The sequence below is a fragment of the Tupaia chinensis genome, unplaced genomic scaffold, assembly GCF_000334495.1.
Source record: "Tupaia chinensis unplaced genomic scaffold, TupChi_1.0 Scaffold000081_1, whole genome shotgun sequence".
Classification (NCBI taxonomy): Eukaryota; Metazoa; Chordata; class Mammalia; order Scandentia; family Tupaiidae; genus Tupaia; species Tupaia belangeri.
The window spans coordinates 5,904,796-5,912,023 of record NW_006159542.1 but is presented as its reverse complement, the minus strand read 5'-3'; the positions used below and the strand labels follow the sequence as shown (position 1 = coordinate 5,912,023).

At 42.6% G+C, this 7,228-nt stretch overlaps 1 protein-coding gene across 2 annotated transcripts in view; it reads left to right on the top strand.

The window, feature by feature from the left end:
* TNFSF15 (TNF superfamily member 15) overlaps positions 1 to 7,228 on the top strand; it is a 22,366-nt gene that overhangs the window by 4,347 nt on the left and 10,791 nt on the right. The gene's annotated exons all lie outside the window — the stretch shown is intronic.

Below are 7,228 nucleotides of genomic sequence, written 5' to 3'. Positions count from 1 at the left end.
AGGAAGCCTTTTACTAAAATCTCACATCACTCTTCAAATGACCCACTCGGGACTCCTGGCCCAGGAGAGAGTTAGGGTTGCCTCACTTCCAACTTTCTTTGAGCAAAGAAAGTAAGGATCACACAGGTAGAATGGTATGCTCACGTTGCAGAAATATTAAAAATAAGGTCGTCTCCCAACACAGAAATCCTCTCCACAAAGGTAATAGAGAAAGAATATCGATATATTATTGAATAAGCAGTAAGCCAGAACGTGGTGCGTGTTGCAGTCAATCTGGTAAGAAGTTGCAATGAGGGAAAGAAATCTCACCCTGTCACATAGCCAAGCAGGTGCAACCTGTTCCATACAAGTTAAGCAAAAAACAGCAAAGTGGATAATGTCATGCAGAATATGATTTGGTTCATTATATGAAAAAAATCTGCATATATGAATGGGTCTACAAATATATAAGTATCTCAGGAAGAGCACGCAAGAAATTGACAACTTTGCTAATGTCTAGGAAAGGGAAATGAGTGGTTGGCCACAAGGGAAGGAGGGGACATTTATAAACCTACCTTTTTGTACAAAATATGTATGTTGCCCATACAAAATAAATAAATAAATAAATAAAGGAGAGTAAAATATTTTAGGACCTTCCGACTGCTGAATATTAGGCAGATCTGCATCTTATAAAAAATTATAGATCAAAAGTTTAAACTCAGCCTAGCCACTTAGCCGTGTTATCTAGACTCCCTGGGCCTCAGCTTCTTTAGGTGTAAAATGGGGATAATTAGAAATAAAGTATTTATGGTGTCTGGAGGAGGTGGTAATTAGTAGTATTATGACCAGGGAACTCCCCTGCTCAGGGAAATTACAACACAGAAGAAAATTCTTCACCTGTTTGGAATCTACTACAGCCAGGCCAGAGAGTAGGATTTGACACTAAAGGGCTGTTTTCATTTTCTGATGTTTCTAAACTGCCTCCTTTCCCACTCCTGTTTTGTTCACCTCCCACCCAACCCCCGATCCATTCTTTACCCAACCACACTTGATCATGGATTGGTTATTCTTTTTTTTTGGAGAGGTTTTTGCTATAGGGCATGTGCTCTCACCAGAAAGACAGAGAGAGACAGAGAGACAGAAAGCAAGAAATCACCGCCCCCCCCAGGGAAGATGACCACACCGCAATCCTTTCTTCTCCATTCTCCTCTCGGAATCTTGGGCATGCACACACACGCACCTGGCGTGAGTTTAAGCCACCAGGTCCGGGACTCGAACCACAGTTGACTACATGGGAGTCCAGCGACACAGTCATTATGCTAACTGCTGGTCCCGCTTAGTTCTTCTTTGGGCCCCTCGGCAGCTTCCACTTCCTTAGGATGGATCTCCAGTCCCCTTCTGGCCCACAGGTGCCCTGAGCCCTGGCCTCCGTCTTGCCTGGGCACAGCTCCACACAGAAGCTGTATTTCAGGCATAGCACATGCACCAGGATGGCTCCCCCCTAACCTGGCACAGAGTAGGCACTCAGTCCTGTGCAATGAGTCATCAGAGTTGATGCAGGACAATTTCTGCTTAGACTTCTCCCCTGTCTCTGTCTTCCTCTTCTAAGATCTATTTCTAGAATCATCTGCACACACTCCCCCTATCTTCTCCTTGGTTCCCTTCAATCTCACTTCCATCCCTCCCTGAAAATCTCTGCAAGACTCTTGGCCTTTGCTGCCTGCACCCTACTTCTTCCTGCATATGTCCATAACTTTTCCTAGCCTCCGCCCACACCATCAGCTCCCCATAGCAATGCCAGCTCAGGCTTCAGAGTCACACAGACTTGAGGAAAAGCTACGCTCCACCACGTCACAGCTGTGACCTCTTAATAGCTTAGATACCAGACATCTTGCTAATTTCTTCCTGTACTGAGTGTTTTGAGAAAAGTAAGTGAGATGATGTATATGAAGAATTTAGGTGAGTGACTGCCACTTCTACCTCAGGAAACCCCAGCACACCCGGAAGAGAAACCTCAGCCACTCCCAAGGGCAGGTGTGAGCTCAGGGCTGGGAAAACAGACAGTGAAGATGCACTGTGCAAATACAAAGGAAGGACGGTGAGAAAGCCAAAGTGTGCATCCCGGACAGCCAAGGATTTGGTCATCCACTAAGTAAAGCACACACACACCACTGAGTCCCATAGCAGCTTGGTGAACTCCCATATACTCAGTCAACACTGCATACATCTCCAGCTGGAGCAGCACACTAGCTACAAAAGGTCATCTCCCAGCCTGACCTCCTCAAAGAGGCCCAGCAACTGACAGCAGCCACAAGCTTGACTTGAAATCAGGAAGGGATAAATTACATTCCCTCAACCATTTACATTCTGCAAAGGCTGAAGTCTACAAGCAAACTAAGAACTAAAGAGGCCTATCGAATGTCCATCTTTGGGAAAAGGAGGAAACTACTCAGAGTCCCTAAAGAATCTAAATATACCACTTGTAATAAGGAGACATAGAGTGGCTTCTGTTTACAATTGAAGTTATAAGACCCGAAGAAGGCTGTAAGAAAGCTACAATACAACTACAAGGAGCTGTTGAGCCCACATTTTAAAAGGAACGTGAATTGGAGAGCCCCTTTATGTTTGTGGCCTTTCTGAGCCATTACAATAGTTCTGGAAGGAAGGAATCACTGTCTGCTTTTATTAATGAGGAAACTGAGTCTCATTCTTATTAGTGACCTGCCAAAATTAGGGCACCAGGAAATAATAGAGCTGGGATTTCCAAATTCACTGTTGTAAACACTGGAATCTTTGTTCTGTCCCTTGCTGAAGGTTGCAGGTAAAGTCCTTTCTAGGAAGGGCACCTTAGAGGATGCTGAAATAAAATGACCTCAGAATAACACGTTTCCAGATTGGATTTAGTCCCATGCATGTATAAACAGAGATAAGCAAAAGAAAGGTAAAGAAGTGAATGTCTGCATCTTTATGCTAGAAGTGTTGAACGGATGTTATGGGTCATAAAACATTTATGCGTCTGTAATTGCAGCATTTATGACAGCAAGAAATGAATATCTTTTCCTGTTTATGAATAGAGACAGCAACTCTAGAACAGGGAGGAAAGGCTAAGTGGATCATTAGTTAAAACACACTCAAGGGATTTTTCTGAGGAAATACCAGGAAATCTCAAAGACCATCTCATTTCAGGCTCATGGGTCTCTTGCACACCCAGCTCATGTGTTAGGTCTGCAATTGATCCACAGGTTCGGATCCTAGGCCCTCCATCTACTCTTTAACCTTAAACAGTTGCTTAATCCCTTAAAGCTCCCATGACAAGATTTACTCAGACTAAAAGAAGATATTTGACCCTCCTTTAAAAGTATCTGGAGTGAGTGCTGGATGAGGGACACATATAAACGCCCAAATTGGACCTATTGCTGTTCATCTGGTGAGAATTCAATTAAAGATCAGTTTCTTCCTTCCCTTCATCCTTCCTTCTTCCCAGTTCAAAAATATGAGTAATTCCAGAAATGCCTTTCGTAATTGGTCATGGCCAGTTTGAGACAGAGATTACCAGGCAAAATAACAACAACAAAAGTGAGGAAGGGGAGAAAAAGAAAAGAAATGAGAATCAAAATTCCCTGACCTACAGGAAGGAAGTAAGGAAAGCGGAAGGAAGAACTAGCTTGTTTTTCCAGGACTAATATATGCTGGTGGTAGCAGGCATCTCACTATCTCACTAAAATATAAGCCCAAGGACATATACATTTGCCCTCTCTGACTGTGGCTTCTGGCCAAAATCTGCAACTTTCAAAAAGTATTTCCAGAGCCATAGCTATGCTCCATGCAGAGCCTGATGAAGACCCTTGAGGCACCATACTAAAAGTTCATGGCTACAGCCCTGGTTGGATAGTCCCCCAGAACCATGTGTCGGAACTCTAATCTTCAATGTGAAATAAAAAGAAATGGACCTTTGGGGACCAGCAGTTAGCATAATGGCTATGTGGCTGAACTCCCATGTAGTCGACCATGGTTCGAGTCCCGGACCCAGTGGCTTAAACTCATACTGGGTACCTGTGCATGCTTGCCCAAGATCCCGAGAGAAGAATGGAGAAGGGATTGCAGCATGGCCATCCCCCCTGCAAGGTGATTTCTTGCATTCTATCTCTCTATCTCTCTCTCTGTCTTTCTGGCTAGTGCAAGTGCCCTATTGCAAAAAACTCTCCAAAGAAAAAAAAGAAATGGACCTTTGTAATAAGGCCATGAAGGCTCAACCCTCATGAATGGATTAAGACCATTATCATGAGTTATAAGGCCAAGTTTGGCACCTTCTCTCTTTGCTGCCCTTCCACCTTCTACCATAGGATGACACAGTAAATAGTCACTTGTCAGATGCCACTCTTTGATCTTGGACTACCCAACCTCCAAAACTGTAAAACATGAATTTTTGTTCTTTATAAATTACCCAGTCTCAGGTATTCTGTGATAGCACAAAACAGAGAGACAGCTGACCACTTTCATGTAATTTAAAGATTTTTTTAAATTTAAACAAAAAGATCTCTTTCCTAGATTTTTGGATTGCAAAACTCTGGCAAAAGCCACTAAATCTGAGCTTGCATCTATCTCCTGCTCTCTTTTCTGCCTCTGTCCTCTTGGTGCCTGAGAATCTGTGCATTTTGCCCAGTTTCACTGGCAGGCATTGTCTGAGACACTAGGAACAGAGTAGTGAACAAGACAGACCACCTCCAAACCTGAATGCAGCTTGAATTCCACTAGAGAGAAAAAAGTAATATGCAGGCAAATAGTTAGTATCACTTCAGGAAATAATAAGTACTCAGGGAGTAGAGAGGGACTTATAATGGATCCTGGTTTTCAGCCAGTGAAATGAGAAGACATATAAGAAGGGCATAAATTCTATTATTCAGGGGTACTCTTCTGCTCCATCTCCATTCAGATTTGGAGACTAATGTTGCAGTGATAAGCATCCCTCAGAGGCCACCATCTTTCTTGGTGCTGCAGAGTAACCCAGAAGTGATAGAGATGAGTCAGAATTGAAGTGGTGTTGATTGAACCGGTGTTGCCAGCAACTATCTTGAGAGAAGATATTGGGATGACATAAATGCACAGGCCTTTCTCCAAATAAGCTACTATTCATCCTCTCAAATCTCCTTCTCACTCATTCTTGCTTCCTATCACAATAATCTCCCTCCCATAGAAAAGTTTATCTATTTTCATAAGAGAAAAAGAGGGGACCTCAACAGGGTCTTGCCACGCTGTGATTACCTTCGGTCAGTCAGAGCAAACAAGTGGATCCAGGAACTGAGTCCAGGACCTTCCTCTATGGCTCTAGTATCATGCAAACATGCTCTACCAATTGCACCACTGTGACTGGGCTAGAATCATTAAGAGAAGCAGTAATGGAATCCTTACATGCTGTTATTTGAGAGAGAGTTCCAACTGATGGTTTCTTGTAGGGTCTTAAAATTCTGTAGCCACACACCAACTGGTACATCTCCATATATTTAGTAGCAGCATTCTGGACCACTACAATCCATACATACCTATCCATATAGGAAAAGAAAACTGTGTGCCCAAGTTATAGAAATCCAGCAGAACAAACAGGGAAATGCATTCACATCCTAGATTCATATTAATGATAATGAGAGTCTGAGTCAAAAAGAAAAGGATGCTCCAAACTTTTATCTGATTGTCTGTTTAACCCAAAATAAGCAATATGTTCAAAATTATTTCTCAGTAGAAAATTACATGAATCAAAAGAAGGCCAACCAAGGAAGGTACCCTTTCTTACCAAAGAAGATGCAATTAAGATCTCCCCAACACTCTTTGGGAGTTGAATTTTCTTTCTTGCCAAAGGAGTAATTATTTTATCAGCTCTGTCATTAGCAAGTGAGACAACAGCCTACAGAGTAAGCTCACTTTCAGACTTCTTGTCTCATCCCTAATTCCATCAAAGTGATTGATGCTAGACAAGTGGTCGGATCAATTCATTTAGGTTTTCAAAAACCATCACACTCATGGCCATACACTTGTGTACATAATGTGTTCATTTAGAAGCAGAAAGTCCTGTAGTTTTCCAACCTCATGTTCTGTTGGATCTCTTTGCTCTTGCACAAGCTGCGGGACTTTTCTGGAACGGACATTACCTCTTTCATCGCCTAGATAAAAGCTGCAGGACCTATAAGACTAAGGACAGGATAATTCCCCCAGATTCTTCCACTTCTCAGCCAAGTTTCTGTTTTCTGAACTCCGTGTGCTTGCCCCACAGTCACAGTGCAGAGGGTTGCTGTTACTTATTTGTCCACCTAATTAGATGAGGATATTCCAGAAGCTGTAGGGGGCAGTGGTTTAGGATTGGGAAAAACTGTGGATTGGGTTAAAATTCTACTCTACTTTCCACATGTAGGACATTGAGTAAGTTATTTATCTCTTTATCCTTCCTGAGCCCTATTTTCAACATGAGGACATGAATAACATCTACCTTAGGATGTTGTCATGAAGTTGAAGGGGGGATGACACCTGTCAAGGCTTAGCATCACATGGTGTCACCACTTATTCAATACACAAATACTTACTGCATTTTTCAAATCTCTTGAATTGTTCAGAGTGGGTCCCTCTCATGGCTAGAAACACAAAGGACTTACAGAGAGTTCATAGTGGGTAGCAAGACAGGAATGATAACTTGGAACTTTGAATGCCAAGATAAGATAGAACTATGTTTTGAAGGATATAGAGAGTTGTTGAAGGTTATAAGCAGAATTGTATCTCAATAAAATAATGTTTTAGAAAATGCCCTCTGGGGCTGGCTCTGTGGTCTAATGGTGAAGGTAGGCATATCCTATCTGATCACATGGTTCAAGTCTCAGACCCAGTGGCTTCATGGGCATGTATGCCCAACATTTCAAAAGGAGGGAAAGATGGAGAAGGCATTGTGGCCTGATCATGTTCCATAGAGGGTACTTTCTTCTCTCACCCTATTCTCTTTCTATTGAGTGCACATGTCCTCTAGTGGAAGGAAGGAAGGATGGAAGGAAGGAAGGAAGGAAGGAAGGAAGGAAGGAAGGAAGGAAGGAAGGAAGGAAGGAAGGAAGGAAGGAAGAGGAAGGGATGGAGGAAGGAAGAAGGGGCTCTCTTTCATGGTCTGGCTTTCTTCACTAAGCAATAATTTTCCATATTTATCCACTTTATATCAAAAGCCAGGGTCTTATTCTTTATGGCTGAGTAGTATTCCATAGTGAACATGTGCCACACT